General features: G+C 37.6%; 1 protein-coding gene and 1 pseudogene across 1 annotated transcript in view; both read left to right on the top strand.

Moving 5' to 3' along the window:
• LOC150108267 (uncharacterized) overlaps window positions 1–19,786 on the top strand; it is a 709,268-nt gene that overhangs the window by 579,985 nt on the left and 109,497 nt on the right. The window lies entirely within an intron of this gene.
• LOC150108268 (small subunit ribosomal RNA) lies at window positions 8,860–9,953 on the top strand (annotated as a pseudogene).

Genomic DNA, 19,786 nt, shown 5'->3' with positions numbered 1-19,786 from the left:
AGAATTGAACTTAGGCCTTTTCTAATGGAAGGGTGCAGGATACATTTGTTCTTCCAATTGCACTACAATTTCTTTATGCAAATCATACCCACAAAAATACTGTAAATGAATGTATAGCACATTAAGTACAATCAGTTTTGCTAAGGATTAATTTTTTTTTTTTTTTTTTTTTTTTTAAATAACGAAACCTGTGGTGAGATTATAATTAAAAGAAACACATGTATTAACCACTGTGAAAATTATTTAATGGATATAATCCTAAAACAACTCAAAAATTCATCAGTCACTTTCCCGCACATCAAACCAGACAAGAAGAAGTCCATAGGATTCCCATACCTTAGGTCAAAGTCATCTCCGAACGTCTTTCTAAAATTATGAAGAAATACAATTTTGCCACTACCTACAAACCTATCAAACAAATTTACAACTTGTTACTTCTCCTAAGGACAAACTGTCACCTTTGATGTTGCCTGGCATTTATGAGATTCCATGCTCATGCAGATTGTCTTACTTTGGACAGACAGATAGGTCTGTTCAGAAAAGCATCTCAGAACATCAAGACCACATTCGTCTTTTTAAACCACAGAAATCTGGCCTCTCTCAACATGGAATTGAAAATCCAAGCCATAGAATCCATTGGGAAAAGTCTAAACTTTTACATAGATCTTTATATAAACATGAATGTTTATATAAAGAAAGTTCTGAAGCCCTACTACACAGACCAAATTTAAACCACAATGACATTCTTACTATTCCTAAAGTATGGGAAATTGTCATACAAAATTGTGTAAAATAATTATTATTAGTTTTTTTTTAACTTCTGTAACATGTTATGCACGTTTAATGAGATTCTGTTGTAATCATGCACCCTAACTGTATGTTATTTCTGTTATTGTTTAAACTACTGTACTGATGATGTCCTAAGATACTTAGGATGAAATATTTACAATTAAATAATTTTCACTTGGTTAATACGTGTGTTTCTTTTAATTAAGGATTAAATAATCATGTTTCCTAGCTATTGGGACAAACCATGATACTTGTTCAAGCCACTTTAGAACTTTATTAAACATTTCAACAAATATCAATGCAATTACTGTTAATTGGAAAGTAAGTGTGCTATCTCCTTAGCTAACTACACAAAATTCAAAAAGTGGATTTTGTAGTAGTTGAGCAATATATAAGCATGTATTACACATTTTAATCAGAAATGAAAATAACTATCTCAATTTTTTCAAATGAAAGAGAATAAATGTTCACTGTTAATTTATAGCCAAATATGGTAAAAGTGTGGCTATCAGATGAGTAATTCTAATATAATATACATAATAGATAATAAATATACTGTTTATTAGTTATAATATAGATGCCTGTTATTTTTTCTTTTTTTAACTGCAGAGCTAATTTTGTCAGAATTTACCACTGAGCAAATCAGTTTGATTGTTACATGGTTAGAAAAGAAAGTTTAAGTATTTAAATAAATAGATCTATCTCAATTTTTTTGTGCTTATGTAAACTTATAACACAATAGTACACTCACAACACAGCAAACATGACAGCTGACTTAAGAGATACCCTGATGACCATCTTCCAAAAAAAAGGTCACAAATCAGACTGTGGAATTTTTTTGGACATCTCACTCTATAATTGTCACAAATATAGTATAAGAGAAGATAAGAAAGGACTGTTAGAAGAGGTAACAAAGTAAAAGTAAGAGAGAGAGAGAGAGAGAGGGGGGGGGTGATAGCAAATGATTCCATGCACAGGTTGTGTAGAATGTGTAGAGTGAGTCAAATGGTCAAAAAAGATTTGCATAAGAGGAATAGCACTTGAATGGATTTGGCATCAGGAGTCTGGAAAAAATGTTCCAGGAAAAAAATTAACGCAGAAAGTCAGAGAAACTAGATTATCATGGGAAAAATGGAGAAAACGTGTGCGTGTGTGTGCGCGCGTGTGTGTGCGCGCGTGTGTGTGCGCGCGCGCGCGCGTGTGTGTGTGTGTGTGTGTGTGTGTGTGTGTGTGTGTGTGTGTGTGTGTGTGTGTGTGTGTGTGTGTGTGTGTGTAAAGTTCAGCTATGGCATGCAAATGCAGTAATGATATGAATGTCACCTAGTATGGTTATGTATCCGGTGAAGGGGTGGAAATGCACTCTTTGCATATCGATCATCTGAGTGCATCTAGGAAGGGAAAAGAGAAATTTCCCCAACTGGAAAAATAAGCTTTAGATTTAAGTATAAGAAAAAGCCAAATAGTAATTTGTTTGTCTATACACAAATACAAGAAGCATCAGGAACAAATGGGTTGAGATCATTGTTTTGGTGAATACATTGTGGCCTAAGATTGTGGGCATCAGTGAAAGCTGGCTGTCAGAGTTTGATGTTGTAACTAGGATCGAGTGTAAAGAGTATAAAGGAAGGGCAGAAAGGAAGGAAGGAGAAGGCGGAGGAGGAGAGGAGAGGATATTAATAATGATATATGATGATTTGAGTCCAGTTAGGATAAAAATGCATGAAAGAAATTATAATAATAATAATGTCCCACATAGCAATATGTTTGTGGCTGTGTCATGTGGTGGCTAACAGGATGAAATGTATCATGGGTGTTGCTACAGACCTGGCAGTTCAGCTGCTGGAGATGATGAAATGTACCCTTAAATTATCAAGTAGAAGAAAAATTGCATGATAAGAATGAAGGAGAATTTATTGAGCCATTGCAAGACTTCTTTAAGCAGTATGTGAAAGAAGGAGCTTGAGGTCAAAGAGTGTTAGACTTGAGCATAGTGTCAGAAGGGGGTCTCAGATGAGAATTTTACCAACATTTGGTGACAGTGATCATGCTGTACTACCTGGGAAGTAGAAAACTATATGGATGTTCAGTTAGGACAGGTTGGATGCTGAACCACAAAGCTGGAAATTATGACAACCTCAGGAGAGTACTATCTTTAGTCCAATGGTAATCTGTTACTAAATAGGAAGGATATCAGCAGTGCATGAGAAGCTATGAAAAGCTATTTAAATGAGGCAGCATCTGGTGCCTCCCCCCCTAGATTTGGAAGAACAGATAGTGGGAGTGAAATAGATGTGCAACCTTATTGAACAAGAGATCCATAAAAAGAAGATGATGTAGAATGAATATTGTGATCATAAGAGCAAAAGGATTATGAAATATATAAAGTGCAAACCAGAAAAATTCCAAGTATTGTACAGAAATCTAAATTAGAGAACGAAAAGAAATTGTCTGTGCAGGCTAAAGGCAATCCAAAAGAATTTTATCATTATGCTACAAGTGAAAGAAAGAATGAATATGGAAGAATAACTTGACTGAATGCAAATGGTAACCTTGTATCAGAAGCAGATGAGATTGTTCAAATAACGAGTGCTCACTTTGCTAAGATCTCTCAGCTAGGTGTAATATAACATGGCAGTGCTACTACTGCATTAGATTAAGATGCATGAAAATGGGGTTGAAGAGCCATTGCATAACCTGGATATCAATTCAGCAATAAGGCCAGATGGGATATCAGCACATATGCTAAAGGAATGTTCAGCAAAATTGGTTAGTTGGTTGGGCCCTTGGCATGTTTTTATAACTTGAAACTCAGCTCAGGAAAGATTACCACAGGAATAGAAAGATTGTCTGAAAGAATATTTCTGTTATAGAAGGGTGATGCATTTAACTTCATATCTATCAGTATATCTGGAGTGATAGTGAAGATTTTGGACAAGTTGATAAGGACTCACATATAGAAGTATGCTGACAAGCTATACTTTGCAAAGAACAGCATAGGTTAACTAAAGAGAGGTCATGTTTTAGCAGTTTGCTCATATTTTATAATAATGCTATGGCTGAATTAAATGAAGGGCATGGATGTGCCATGATAATTTGCTAAGGCATTTGATAGAATGACACATGAAGAGTTATTATGAACTAGAAATATGGGATTGGAATATAAACTCTTGACTTAGATAAGTGGATGGCTGATGGACAGGTATCAGAAATGGCATATGGTTAGTATGAATCTGTTTGAGGGGTAAAGTGGGGATACAGGCATCACTTCTTGGACCATTTTACTGTTTATACATTAATGATATTGGGAAGGATTTGAGAGATGTTCAGTTGTTTGGTGATGCAAAGAGAGGAAAGGTAATTGGGAATGCTGCTTATATCGAACATTTACGGAATAATTTTAACAAACTGGATATATGGGCATGTGATAATGGCTGTCTATTCAATGTTAGTAAGTGTAAAGTTATACAGTTTGGTATGATGAGATTTTCAATGGAATATTATATTGTCAGGATTATGCTACAAAAGAAAAAAAAAATAGAAGACACGGAGTCAGTCAGCAACATTTGCGGTGGAAGGGAAGATAAGTTTTCGCTATCTAGTATAGTTGAATATAGCATTATATTTATATATACATGTTTATATTTAGCGTTTATTTATATATATATATATATATCTGTGATATAGTGTTCATATATACTTTTAGCGATTAGTTTAGTAGTCACTTGACAGTAAGGAATGATGGCAGATGCAGATGCAATCACAAATGGCATGTCACCAAGTCCTCCACAATTTAAGAACTCCATTATATGTAATATAATAAAGGACTTTGTGCATGCAGTGTTTGCAGCATGTATGCTTCCCCGGAGTTGGATATGTGGCGGGTGAGAGAAGGGGGGGGGGGAGTGCATGTATGCACAAAATGTAGACACTGAGAGGAAATCAATGAATTAAATATTTCGATGACTTACCTAGTTGCTTCAGGGATGGGAAATGAATGTCGGGAGACAAGTAGTATGATAGGAGAGAATAATGAGCGGGAAATGAGTAGTGTAATAGGAGAGAGAATGATGAGCGGGAGACAAGTAGTGTGATAGGAGAGAATGATGAGCGGGAGACGAGTAGTGTGATAGGAGAGAATGATGAGCGGGAGACGAGTAGTGTGATAGGAGAGAATGATGAGTGGGAGACGAGTAGTGTGATAGGAGAGAATGATGAGCGGGAGACGAGTAGTGTGATAGGAGAGAATGACAAGTGCAAGACAAGTAGTGTGATAGGAGAGAATGACGAGCGAAGTATGAATGAGAAAATAAGAGTCGGGAGTGTGGAAGGCTTGAATCACTGTGAAGTTTACGGAGATGTTTTTGATTGGGTAAATGAATGGCAAGTAAGAGTGACTAACTTGCAAAGAGGGATAGATGAGCTGAAAGAGGAGGTTGAATGTCTTGTGAAGGAGATGAGAAGTATGAAAGACGAGATTAGGAGAATGGAAGAGATGTATACAAGGCAAATCAGAGTAGGAGTGAGAGAAAGTTTTGGGAATGATAGAAGAGGAGAGAATAGAAGCAATAGGAGAGAGGAAATGAGAGAGACGTTTGGGCATGATAGAAGAGGAGAGTATAGAAGCAGTAGGAGAGAGGGAATGAGAGAGAGGTTTGGGAATGATAGAAGAGGAGAGTATAGAAGCAGTAGAAGAGAGAGGTTTGGGAATGATAGAAGAGGAGAGTATAGAAGCAGTAGAAGAGAGAGGTTTGGGCATGATAGAAGAGGAGAGTATAGAAACAGTAGAAGAGAAGGAATGAGAGAAAGGTATGTGAATGATAGAAGAGGAGAGAATGGAAACATGGGAAATCGGAATGGGAAGAGGAGAGAATGGGAACAGTAGAAGAGATGGAATGAAGAAGCATATGATAAGTGGAAGAGAGGGAATGAGAGAGGTATGGGAATGATAGAAGAGGAGAGAATGGAAACAGTAGGAAAGAGGGAATGAGAAGAATTGTGAGGGAGCACTGGAACCAGGGATAGAGTGATATCAGGAAGGCAGGTAAGTAGGGGAACACAGAGAAAAAGTGTTGTGAGAGATGCATGGGAGCAATCGAGGAACAGGATGGTAAACGGTGTAATGTATCCACGGACTCAATGATCCGTGGTATGCAAGATAGGATGCGTGAGGAGTGTTTGCCTGGAGGAATGATAGAAAGTGTGGCTGTGGCAATTAAGAGGGATGAAAGGGTGGATGAGATGATTGTGATGGTAGGAACAAAGGACTTGAGAGGTAATGTCAATTGGACAGCGAGAGATGGGAGATTCTTGCTTGAGATAGTACGAAAGAAGACACAGAGAGGAACGATAGTATGCATGTTGCCTAGGTATGATAGTGACGAGATGAGCATAAGAGCAGTAATATTGAATAACATAATAGTTAGAATGTGTCAGAAGAGAGGATTAGAATATGTGGATGCTTGGAGGGTGTTTCAGTACAGAGAGGAATTGTATGCGAGAGACCGCTTGCATTTGAATGAGGAAGGATATAGGCATCTGGGGGGAGAGATTGCTGTTCTGAACGAGTCAGTGTGTCAATGCAGGGAAACTAGAATGCCCAAAGTGGATGGTAGCGGGGGGGGGGGGGGTAGCTTCTTGTGGGAAAGGGTAATTGGGAGGGGGGGGTATGACATCAGGTAATGCTGAGCCCAGTGGAGTCTAGAAGGGATAATGCTGGGTATACAAATAGTGACATTTTTACGCTTTATACTAATGACAGGATTATTTGGAAGGAAGGAGAGGAATTGGTGGCAATGATAGCATCAGCCAGGCCAAAGATTATTGGGATCACTGAAACGTGGTTGACAGAAGAGAATATAATAACAGGAATAGAAGTTGCTGGGTACAGCATTTTTCAGCAGGATAGGAAAGGAAAGCGTGGTGGTGGAGTACTGCTTATGATAACTGACGACTTATGTCCTCTAAGGGTGGAGGCTTTGGAAGGCAGTGACACTAACGATTTTGAAAGCATATAGTATGAGGTAGAGATAGGCAAGATGGGATATTTAGTGGGGTGTTGCTATAAACCAAGGAGCAGAGAGGATGGGGACCAGGAGATGTTTAGACAGTTGAGCTTGGCAAGTGCAAGAATGATTTTTATGGGAGATTTTAACTAAGCAGTATAAATTGGGGAGAGGAAGATGCATGTAGCAATAAGGGAATGGAATTTCTAGAATTCTTGAGGTACAGATGTCTTAGGCAACATGTAATAGAGGGAACAAGAGGTTCAAGAGTTGTGGATTTGGTCATAGCATCAGAAGAGTTGATAATAGAGATGGCATCTCTCCCACCAGTTGGAGAGAGTAACCATGTGGTTTTGACTTAGAAGATGAATAGACATGCAGGAGTATCAAAGAGACGGGAATATATTTGGAATTATAAGGCAAGTGATTATAATAGTCTTAGAAATCAACTTGGGGAAGTTTCATAGAGGGAGGAATTGGAAGACTGGGATATCATTAGTGATTGAGAAATTGTGAAGGAATATTTGTTAGCAGCAATAGTAAGCTGAGTTCTACAAGGGAATATGAGGACACAATTTGGTGTAAAGTGGATGAGAAACAATATTAAACAGGAACTGCATGTGAAAAAGAGGCTATGGAAGAGATATAAGGAGACAGGAGAAGAGAAGATGCATGAAGAGTATAAGACACAGGCCAGAAGAGTGACTAGTATGGTAAGGAAGATGAAACTGGAATATAAGAGGAGATTAGCCCTAAGATCTAAAGAAAATCCTAAGGAATTTTTTAGCTATGTGGGCAGTAGGAGGAGAAATGAATGTGGATGAATGACGTTGTGTGATAAAAATGAGAATAGAGTGACTGGTGGAGAGAACATAGTGGAATTGTTCAATGAACACTTTATTGGTGTATTTCATCCTGGAGGAGTAAATTTTAATACTAGAGGGATAGGGCAGGTTCGAGGTTTAGAGGTGCAGGAGGAGAGCATGTTTCAAATACTGAGAACTCTGGATGTCAGTAAAGCTGTGGGACTGGATGGTATTTCACCACGAGTTTTGAGAGAATGTGTTAAACAACTGACAGCTCTTTGATCTGGCTTTTCAATGAAAGTCTGGCAATGGGAAAGGTGCCCAGGGAATGGAAGGGATTTAAGATAATGCCATTGCATAAGGGTGGTAGCAGACTGGAAGTGTCTAATTTTAGGTCAATTTGTGTATCATCAGTAGTTGTTAAGATCTTGGAGAAATTAGTTAGGGACTGTATACAACATTGGGCAGATGAGGGTAATGTTATCTGTGAGAGTCAACATGGATTTGTGATGGGGCACTCTTGTTTTAGTAATATGCTAGCCTTTTATAATAAAGTTACAAGAGCAGTAGATGAGGGAAAGGCATATGCTGCCATTTTCTTGGATTTAGCGAAGGCATTTGACAGGGTTCCACATGATAAGCTGATATTTGAGTTGCAGCACATGGGTTTGCATGTCAGGTTGGTCAATTAGATTCAGGATTGGCTGTCCAATAGGTATCAGAGAGTTATGTATGGTGGGGCAGTTTGAAGGAGGCAGAGGGTTACAGGTAGGGTCCCACAGGGCTCAGTACTGGGACCTATATTGTTTAACCTTTATATCAATGACATTGTCAGTGGATTGCAGGGGGGGATATAGAGTTGTTTGCAGATGACGTGAAGCTGGGAAGAGTTATAAGTAATAGTGCAGATGTGGTAGTCCTGCAAGAGGATTTGAATAAGCTAGACAGATGGGCAAATGAATGGGGGTCTCGGTTTAACACAGCAAAATGTAAGATCTTGAGGTTTGGGACACATCGATGGGATCTTGCATATTCTATTGGAGGAAGTAGGGGAGACTAGCGATCTGGGTTTGATGATTGATAGAAACCTGAAATTCAGCGGACATATTGCAAAGGTGGTGAAGGTAACCCAGAGGATTGCTGCAATAATGAGAAGGATGCTGACCTGCAGAGATAAAAGGGTTATCATTCTGTTGTATAAGACCCTGATCAGACCAAGTGATTCACAGCGATGCCACATTGCATTTATTCATTGAGTGCTACCTGTTGATCCTGCTAGTAGTCATTATACTTGCTTGAAAGATTAAGCCATGCATGTCTAAGTACATGCCTAAGCAAGGTGAACCTGTGAATGGTTCATTAATTCAGTTATGATTCCTTAGATCATACCTTTTTACTTTGATAACTGTGGTAATTCTAGAGCTAATATATGCAGCAAGCTCCAACCTTCAGGGACGAGTGCTTTTATTAGATCAAGATGATAACTTTCAACAGATCACATAGTCTTGTACTGGTGACTCATCTTTCAAGTGTCTGCCTTATCAACTGTTGATGGTAAATTATGCCACCTACCATGGTTGTATAATGGGAAACAGGAAATCAGGGTTTGATTCCAGAGAGGGAGCCACAGAAATGGCTACCACATCAAGGAAGGCAGCAGGCATGCAAATTACCCACGTCTTGCACAGGGAGGTAGTGATGAAAAATAACAATATGGGACTCCATTAAGGCCTTGCAATTGAAATGAGTACGTGTAAATCCTTCAACAAAACAAAGATCTATTAGAGGACAAGTCTGGTGCCAGCAATCATGGTAATTCTACTTCCAATAACGTATTTAAAGTTGTTGCAGTTATAAAGCTCATAGTTATATCTCAGTTCCAGAGGGGGTGTTTCACTGTCCGGTGGTTACTGCCCAGCCTGAATAATCTCACCAGTTTTCCTTCATTCTCTTCACTGATTGTCTTGGGTAACTGGCATGTATACTTTGAAAAAATTTGCATGCTTAAAGCAGACATAATGCCAGAATAATGGTGCTTGGATTAATGGAATAGGACCTTGGTTACTGAAACACAAAGTAATAATTAAGAGGGGGGGGGGCAGACAGGACATTCGTATTGCAACACTAGGGATGAAATTCCTGGAATATCACAAGATGAACTACTGCAAAAGCATTTGCAAAGAATCTTTTCATTAATCAAAACAAAAGTTAGAGGTTTTGAAAGTGATCAGATACTACCTAGTTCTACCCATAAATGTGCTGCCAAATCAGCAATCTGCCTGAGTTCCTCAACTAACTCAGTGCCTCAACTAACTCAGTGGGGAGCTTCTGAGAAACTGAAGTGATTTGGGTTTTGGAAGTATGCTTGCAACACTGAAACTTGAAGGAATTGATGGAAAGGGCACGCGGCTTAATTTGACTCAACATGGGAAAACTTACCCAGCCTAGACACTGGAAGAATAAGAGCCCTTTGTTTAATTCAGTGGGTAGTGGTTCATGGCCATTCTTAGTTGGTGGAGCATTTGTCAGGTTAATTCCGCTAGCCAATGAGACTACAGCCTACTAAATAGAGAACCAATCACTGAAGCTGGTCTGTCTTCTTGGAGAATGGAGGTTGAAGAAATGAAGCTGCTGAAAATATTGTGGAAGCTCAATCAAATACAAGCATTGGATTAAATAGCATATCATCTCATACATTATTAGAATGTACAAGAGAAATATCAGCACCTCTGATCAAGCTGTTTAATTTAATTTAAGCTTCAGTAGTGGGAAGGTGCCATTGGAGTGGAAAGAGCCCAAAATAGTCCCATTGCATGAAGGATGCTCCAAGACAAAAGTAGAAAATTATAGGCCAGTCAGCATCTAAGGAGTGGTGGTAAAGGTATTGGAGAAATTGGTGAAAGGTAGATCTTGCTTTAGTAATTTGCTTACTTTTTTCTAATCAAGTGACAATGGAGTTGGATAACCGCTATTACTCGACTTTGCAGAACTCTTTGACTAGACTTAGACTAGACTGGATTTTGATTAGAACTCTACTGCATAAATTGGAGCAAATGGGGATGGATATAAATCTGGTGATTTGGATTAGAGGGTGGCTGATGGACAGATATCAGAGAGTGGTTTATGGAGGAGAGTCAAGGAGATGGCAAGTGACTAGTGATATAACCACAGGGCTCAGTACTTGATCCTCTGTTGTTTAATTTGTATATCAGTGATATAGGAAATGATTTGACAGGAAATATTCAGTTGTTTGCTGATGATGCGAAACTGGGAAGAGCATTGATAAATGAAGATAATGCAAGGATCTTTTAGGAAGACTTTAAACAGACTAGCAGTATGGGCAAAGGTAAATTAAAGATTAAAGTGGCAAAGGCTGCCAATTTAATGTGGCCAAGTTTATGGTATTGCATTTTGGAGACAACAGAAGCTGTTTACTATATTGATGGAACTGAACTGCAGGAAACTTATGAGGCCAGGAACTTGGGTGTGATTGTGGACAGGGAGTTGAAGTTTAGGGAGCATCTTGCAAAGGTAACCATAACATCACATTACATTATGTGGTTCTTGAAGAACATGCCAACAAGCATAGATAGAGAGGTTATTGTTTCCCTATATAAGGCTTTAATAAGGCCACATCTGGATTACTGCACACAGATCTGGACTTTAGATTCCATGTTGATGAAGAATTTGTATTGAGGACCCAGAGGTGAGTGACAAAGATTGTGGCAGGTCTGTGGAATGCTCCCTATGAGAATAGATTGACAGTCTGCAGGCTTCAAAAATTATAGATTGACACTGAAGACTTTTTTCAGTATGTGACAAGAAGGGAGAGAAGAAGGGGGTCATCAGTATGGAAGTTGTATAAAAGTATGGTTAGCAAGGGTGTTAGGACTAGGATTTTTGCTTGAATGGTGGTGAATGGGTTACCACAGGTTGTTGTGGGTGCTTCATCAGTGAATGAGTTTAAGGAGAAGTATGATGGCTAATGTGTGAATAAATGAATCTCCTTATGATGAGTCTTCTGACTCCATGGAGATACCTGTATAATAATAATGATAATAATTTTGGTGAAAATGAAAAAAGACAATGTGAACAGATCTCAGTAATTTGAAACTGTGCAGTATGCAGCATGGTGTTAGAAGAGAGAAAAAAGAAAAGAGCTTTGGATTTCATAGGGAAATGCTTCACAAAACTACTAGAGTCTCATGGAAGCATGCAGATCATGAATTGGTCAATTCAGCCATTTCTGGATTCTTTAGTGGATAAGTCTGGAAAACAACAATATCATACTCTTTTGTAAGTGACTTCTAATGCTGATCATTTTATCATCATCATAATTTAACTTTGTCAAATATTACATAATCCAGGAATTCTACTCTAGAGAAGAAACATGAATTTTATTCAGCTTTACTTTTCCTTCAGTAGGTGATAGAAATTTGTCCCTCAGAAACTCAAAAAACTCATTTTCTTTACTTCCAGTTGCTATCTCATCATCCCAGTCTATATTGCCATAATGATCACCCTTTTCTTATTTGCTTGGCTAATTTGATTATACATTTCATGGTCACTACTATCCACATTATCAGGTCTATAACAACATCTGACTAAATATTTCATTCTGTTCACCTCTATCTCACACCATACTGCTAGCTTACTGTGTGGATTAATTATATTATTTATTTGTTTATTTTTTATGGGATTTGGTTACAAAGTAAATTATACTTAACAATAAATTTCCTGTTAAATATAATTTATACTTTTCAATCCTTTCTTTAATTTGTTTGTAGTATCATAAAGGGTAGAAAGATGAAGAAAAGGGGAAACTTGTTAACATTGAAATTTAAAACATGTAAATTGATTATACTCTTTAGGAAATGCATAAGAGACAATATTGTGCCAAAAGATAGAAGAAGGAATGAATAAAAAGGAAAATAAATTTTTTTTCTATGAGTTTTGAGATGAAGTATGAAGGAAAACTGAATAGATGCTGCATATGTTTTAACACATTTAGAAGAAAGTGGAAAATTATGGATGCCACTTTTGATTAACAGTGTTCATCAAAATATTTGTAGAAAATTCAAACAGCAAAAATAATTCTGTGTGTGAAAGAGGGTGGAGCAAACTAGAGAGAGAGAGAGAGAGAGAAAAAGGAGGAGAAGTACAACGAGGACAATCAGTGGTGATCAAATCCATGAGCATAAAATGCATGCTAGGAAGGTGACCAGCATAATAAAGAAGGAGATTGGCTAGTCAGGCCAAGGGTAATTCAAGGGAATAATGCTACATGGCAAACAAGAGTTACAATAATTATTATTACAACTATAATTATGGCAAGTTGACACTGCCATAATTGGTGGATAGTCATGGTAGCAGTGTGACAATTGCAAGGATATAGCAGAATTATTGAATGTGCATTTCCCCAGTGTATATCATACTGATGTGCATGATGCTGTGCAGTATGTAGAAGGGATGCAAGTATTAAGAGAATTAGAAGTGAAAAGAATCAGAGGTATATTTAACTATTTAACTTGTATCATTACTATTTAACTTGTATACTAATGATATTGGCGAATATTTGGATGAAGACATTTAGTAGTTTGCAGATGATGCAAAGTTGGGACGAACCATAAAGAGTAGTGAAGATGTTGTGACCTTGCAAGAAGACTTGAATAAATTGAGTGATTGGGCACGGAAATGGGGATGCGAGTTCAATCTTGCAAAATGTAAGGTTTTAAAATTTGGAAAACAAAGATGGGATGCAAAATTTATGCTTGGTGAGAATATATTGTTCGAGGTAGAGGAAATAAGAGATCGGGGGTGATAGTGGATAAGGATCTAAAATTTAGGGGACACATTGCCAAAATTGTGAAGACAACACAAAGGCTTCTGGGAATGATGCAGAGGACACTGACGTGTAGAAGTAGGGAGATTCTTGTTCCGTTGTATAAAGCTTTGATTAGGCCACACATGGACTATTGTGCCCAGATTTGGTCACCGGGTTTTCAGAAGGATGAAGAGATGTTGGAAAGGGTCCAAAGGCGACTGACTAAGGTAGTTTCTGACCTCTGGAATGTTGAGTATGAGGAAAGATTGAGAAGATGTAATTTGCAGAGTCTGGTGGAGAGGAGGAAGAGGGGAGATATGATAGAGACCTACAAGTTGGTAAGGGGTTGTTATAAGATCAATGGTGGAGAAGTTCTACAGAGAATAGTGGGAGATCAGGGGAGAACCAGAGGTCACCCCTGGAAACTGTATAAAGAGGGTGTGGGTAGGGGAGTGAGAGGCAGGTTTTTTTCATGCAGAGTTGTGAATGATTGGAATGTCTTGCCTGAGAGCGTAGTGTCTGCAAGGAGTTTGAGTGTGTTTAAGGCTCGGTATGATGAGATGCGTGTGTGTGTGTGTGTGTGTGATAAAAGGACCTCCCAGATGAGTCTGTGACTCCATGAGGTCTTGGGGTAATAATAATAATAATATTAATAATAATAATAATAATAATAATATCAGGTGTTGATTGAGTTAGATGTTAATAGAGCTGTGAGAATGGATAACATATCACCACATATTTTTAAAGAATGTGCACAAAAGTTAGTTATGCCTTTGACCTGGTTGTTTAATGAAAGTCTTGCAGTGGATAATGTTCCTAAGAAGTGACAAAGAAAAGGCAAAGTAGTACCACTCTGCAAGCATGGCTTAGGACAGAAATTTCCAATTATAGATCAGTCTCTATAACTGCAGTTGTAGTCAAGGTGTTGGAAAGATTGTTTAGGAGTAGAATACAGGATTAGATTGATTTAAAATAGGATTCTTTATGATGACTAGCATAGATTTGTGACGGATAAGTCTTGTTTTAGTGATTTACTTGCATTTTATGATAAGGTAACAAGTGTTAAGATACGAGATTATCACATACAGTGATATTCTTGGACTTTGAAAAAGTGTTTGATAGATTACTTCATGATAAGTTGGTGTACAAGCTGCAGAGCATGAGAATAGATAAGATATTGGTTAGATGGGTTAGAGATGGACTCTCTAAAAGATACCAGTGAGTTATGTATAATAGAGAGGTGTCTCAAAAAAGGAGGGTAACCAGCGGTATGTCCCAGGGTTCAGTTCTTGGGCCCTGCTGTTTAACTTGTTTGTAAATTATCATGTGGACCGACTGGGATGTTCAGTTGTTTGTTGATGATGCAAAGTTGGGAAGAATTATAAGTAGCACTGCTGATGTTAATTCCCTTCAGGAATTAACAGAATCTTTGCAGATGATGAGAAGCTGGGAAGGGTTATTAGTAATAGTGCAGATGTGGTAGCCCTACAAGAGGATTTGAATAAGCTAGATAGATGGGCAAATGAATGGGGGTTCAGTTTAATGCAGCAAAATGTAAGCTCTTGAGGTTTGAGACACATCAATGGGATGCTGCATACTCTATGGGAGGAGTTAAACTGGAGAAAGTAGGAGAGACAAGAGATCTGGGTTTGATGATTGATAGAAACCTGAAATTTAGGGGACATATTGCAAAGGTGGTGAAGGTAACACAGAGGAGTGCTGCAATAATGAGAAGGACACTGACCTGTAGAGATAAAATGGTTATCATTCTGTTGTATAAGACTCTGATCAGATCACACTTATTGTTCTCAGATCTGGTCCCCAGGATTTGAAGGGGATAAATTAACTGTGAAAAAGGTACAAAGGCAGATAACAAAGATGGTGTCGGAACTGTACAATGTTAGTTATGAGGATCGGCTGAGGATGTGTGGACTGCAGAGTTTGGTGTATAGAAGAAGGAGGGGGTGATATGATTGAGACTTAAACTGTTGAGAGGTGGTTACAGGGTTGACACTGGGGAGTTCTTTCGCTTGGTTAAACAGTGGGAAGGAGTCATGACAAGGGGTCATCCCTGGAAGTTATCAAAGGAAACTGTGATTAAGAGAGTGAGGAGTGGTTTCTTTGCATGGAGGGTGGTTGAACTATGGAATGCATTGCCTGATGGAGTGGTGAGAGCAAGAACGGTCAATGCACTTAAGGAGTGGTATAATAAACTTTGTGTTTCCTAGGAGGGACCTCCCTCGATGAGTCTTGATAGACTTGTGTGTGTCTTAGAAAGGACCTCCCACGATGAGTCTTTTGACTCCATGGAGGCCTGAATAATAATAATAATAATAATAATAATAATAATAATATCTGTGCACTATATTAATGGCACTCTTCTGTAGGAAGTGGATGAGATTAGAAATCATTTTGGAGGTTGAAGTGTGGAGAGAATATTGCAAGTGTTGCAAAGACTACATATTATATTGCTTCTCTGATAATTAGACTAAGAGGTAAGGTTAAAGAAATTGGCCAATGTATAAAGCATTGGTGAGACCACACTTGGACTGGTGTGCTCACATTTGGTCACCTCCTTTTCATTGTGATGTGGAAACATTGGAGAGGGTCCAGACATAAGTAATTTAGACAGTATTAGAGTTCTGGAATGTTGGCTATGGAGGGAGAGGTTAAAGAAATATGGATTACAGAATTTAGTTGATAGGAGCAAAAGAGGTGTATGATGGAGATATTTAAGTTAGTGAGGGAGTTTTATCAGATTAATACAGAAGGGATTATAAAATGAGTAAGGAGGTTGGATGGAAAAACCAGATGGCATCCCTGGAAATTCTGTGACAGTGTAGCGAAGAGGGATGTGAGATTTTTTTACATATGAATGGAACACATTACCAGAATATGTTGTTAATGGAGAAAGTGTTATTGATTTTAAGATTCAGTATGATAAAGGATTTTTTTGTAATAAATAAAACAGGACTGAGTTTTACTAGCATTGAAATCAGCAGGGTTATCAGAAATCCATTAAAGAAAGATTTGAAAATTAGAAAGATTGTAAAAATTTATATTTTGGAAGTTTATATTTAATCCAACTCCTTGCCATATTGAAGACAGGAATGATGTAAAAGGCTATATATCTCTACCATATATCAACTCCATTTCTCCTAAGTTAGCTAAACTTCTTAAAGAATTTTAAATTTGGACTACTTTTGCTTCTCTGCCCAAGCTTTGTTCCTTACACCTAAATATCCTGGTGTTTACCACCTTTGGTGCAACTGCAACATGCCCTATTTTGGTCAGACTGAAAAATCCATTGAATTACATCTGGAAGAAAATATGAGAGACATCGAATATGGCAGAAATAGAACCAGCACATGGCCTAATCATGTTCTTAATTTTGCTGATCCTAATGTTGAAAATTCTATCACTCATCCAGTCATCTGGAACAAATCAGAGAACATCTTTAGATGTTCTCTGATGCTGTGACAAACTCAAGAGAAGAACTGTGGAATCTGAGGAAATCATTCTTAATCATTATATCTTAACACTCACCTCAGCTATAATCTCTCTGATTATCACTGCACTGCTATGCAATTTTGGCATTCATGTACATGCCTAACAATATAGAAGTATCTGGAATTATCAGTAATATATTGGCTATTTAATTTATAGCTTTCCTCTTGCAATGTTTTTTTTTGTATTTCTTTTTTCATGTAATGCACCACCCAATGAAGTCTTCTAAGAAGACAAAACTAGTTGTGTGCTTTAACTAAATTAAGAGTAGTGTTTCTATTTTTATCTCTCATCTTCCAGTCATTTAATCTACTTGAAATATGTCTCTAAACCAAGTAAATCTGTTATATATATATATATATATAACAAGCTATTTTGAATTTGAAGGTAAACTTTATAAACAGGTCAAAAGGATTTGCAATGGGAAGCCCCTCTCTCCTATATTAGCCAACATTTCCTCCTCTTCTAGTTTAAAGCCAAGAATTTGGCTTAGATATGTGAACGATATTACTCATATGGGAACATGGTATTGAGAATCTTCACAGTTTTCTCAACCACTTAAACAACCTCCATCAAGATATCAAATTGACCATTCAATTGTTTTCTTCAATTGGAGATGAAGAAAATAGTTCCCTCTGTTTCCTCGATGTTAAACTCACCAGGACGCCTGAGTCCATAAAAGTCAGTGTATTTAGAAAGCCGACACACACACACACACACACACATGGACAGATATCTGCATTTGTCCTCACATCACCATCCAGCGCAAAAGTTGGGTATTATATCAACTAGCGAATCGTGCAAGATCTGTACTGTCAGATGAAGAAGAACTAAAAAAAGAACTACAACATCTTAAATGGACCTTTAAAAGCAATGGCTACTCTTTAAAAAGTATTAACAAACAATTATTCCACCGTCAACGTAGCAACATAGAGACACAGGACGACTCCAAAGGTTATCCAAAAAACTGAGTAGAATCTTAAAGAAGTTTAACATACAAACGTGCTTCTCGACTCTTCCAAAAATAAGATCAAGTTTCAGCAATTACAAACAATCTCACAACCTTCTACAATTCCCAGGTGTATACAAAATCACATGTGAGTGCGGAAAAACCTTACTATGGCCAAACGGAGAAATCTATCCTCCTACGTCTCAAGGAACACCAGAGAGACATTGCTTACAAGAGAACCAGGGTTACTGCCCTATCAGGCCATGTCCTGTTTTCAATAAACACAAATAACAAAAGTAGCCAACATGAAGTAAATTGGACAACAACTTCAAACCTGCACATTTGCCACGATGAGGTAGAATGCTGCATTGTCGAGTCAAAAGAAATTACCTTGGACCCTCTTCATATGAACAATAATCTCAGTTATAATTTGCCTGACTCTTTCAGCTCTACTATCAGATACTGGCGATCCTGTGGATCCACACACGCACAGATGTACAACAATAGAACTTTAACACAGACTATAGCTCAAGTTCATAATAACTGTAATTTACAGTCAAATTTATAGCTTTAGAGTGTCTCAATGTTTTTTTGTTTTTTTTCAGTGTCTTTTAATAGCTTTCTATGTTCTTAACACCTGATGAAGTCGATCCCAACGAAACATGTTATGTATCCAATAAATCTCAATTTGTTATAATTCTCGGATTTTTAGTCAGTTTATATAAAAAAATGAACATATCTCAACTCCAAGTTAATATTAGTAGTCATATATATATATATATATATATATGCATGGAGGTTCATTTACTCAGTTGTTATGCATATTTTTTTAAAAGAATTGAATGACATAAACCGAGAGAAAAGGAAAAAGGTTTAATAGCATCAACGACTAGTTTCGGCTTTTTACAGCCTCCTTCAGGTGTTTTTATAAAAGAAAAGAAAAACATTAAACATTGAAGATAAAAACTGTGAACATCACAGGAAGTCACTATACATATTTAACGTATTCAAAGCTGTTCCTTCGTTGGCCACATTGTTGGGTGAGTGTGTGCGTATAGCATCTCGTGAGCACCAGTATTTGATCACAGCAGAATGACAGTCTGGAAGGTTGTAGCTTAAATTATTATTTAAATGTACAGGGTTGAGGATGATTTCTCTAGATTCTACAATTTTTCTCTCCAATTCGGCAAAGGAAAATGTTGTTAGATCTGCCCCAAAGGATTGTATGACTATGGCTTTCATCATCAGAATCGGCCGAAAAAAGGATATGGCTGGATAAAGCACCGAGACATGTTCTCTTGTAAGTGATGTCCCTCCTGTGCTCCTCCATACACAATTCAATAGACTTATCTGTCTGGCTAAAGTAAGGAATGTCACTGTCACACCGGGATATTTTAGATTATGATGGCTAGGTGTTGGACAGCTCACTAGAGAGCGGATCTTAGGAAGTGGAGTAAATAAGGTTCTAATGTTATATTTTTTGAAAACCTTGGCTAATTTTTGAGAAACTGAGCTTATGTATGGTATAGATATATTGCATTTAACATTATTAATTTCTTCAGTATGGCGACTAGGAGGATTAAAAAGGAATTTTTTAGTAATTTTTTGAAAATATCCATTCAGTCTGAAAGTAGATCTAAGAAAATTGATTTCTTTACGAAGTTCATCTGGGTCGTCAAGAAGAGAGCGAGCTGTATGTCCCAAAGTAGAAATTATTTCAAGTTTCTGAGAAGGGAAATGATTGGACTGACTATGGAGATATCTGTTGGTGTGCATAGGTTTTCTGTACATCGAAATTTTAAGTTTTTCAGAAGAACGGATCAGTTTCACGTCCAGGAAAGACAGGGAACCATTAGTTTCAAACTCAGCTGTGAATTGGATATTCGGGTGTTAAGTATTGAGATGTTCA

This window comes from Typopeltis vanoorti, chromosome 3, assembly GCF_054136105.1.
Source record: "Typopeltis vanoorti isolate ZY-2024b chromosome 3, IOZ_Tvanoo_1.0, whole genome shotgun sequence".
In the NCBI taxonomy this organism is placed as follows: domain Eukaryota; kingdom Metazoa; phylum Arthropoda; class Arachnida; order Uropygi; family Thelyphonidae; genus Typopeltis; species Typopeltis vanoorti.
The sequence above is the reverse complement of the archived record's forward strand: the minus strand, read 5'-3'. Positions and strand labels throughout refer to the sequence as shown.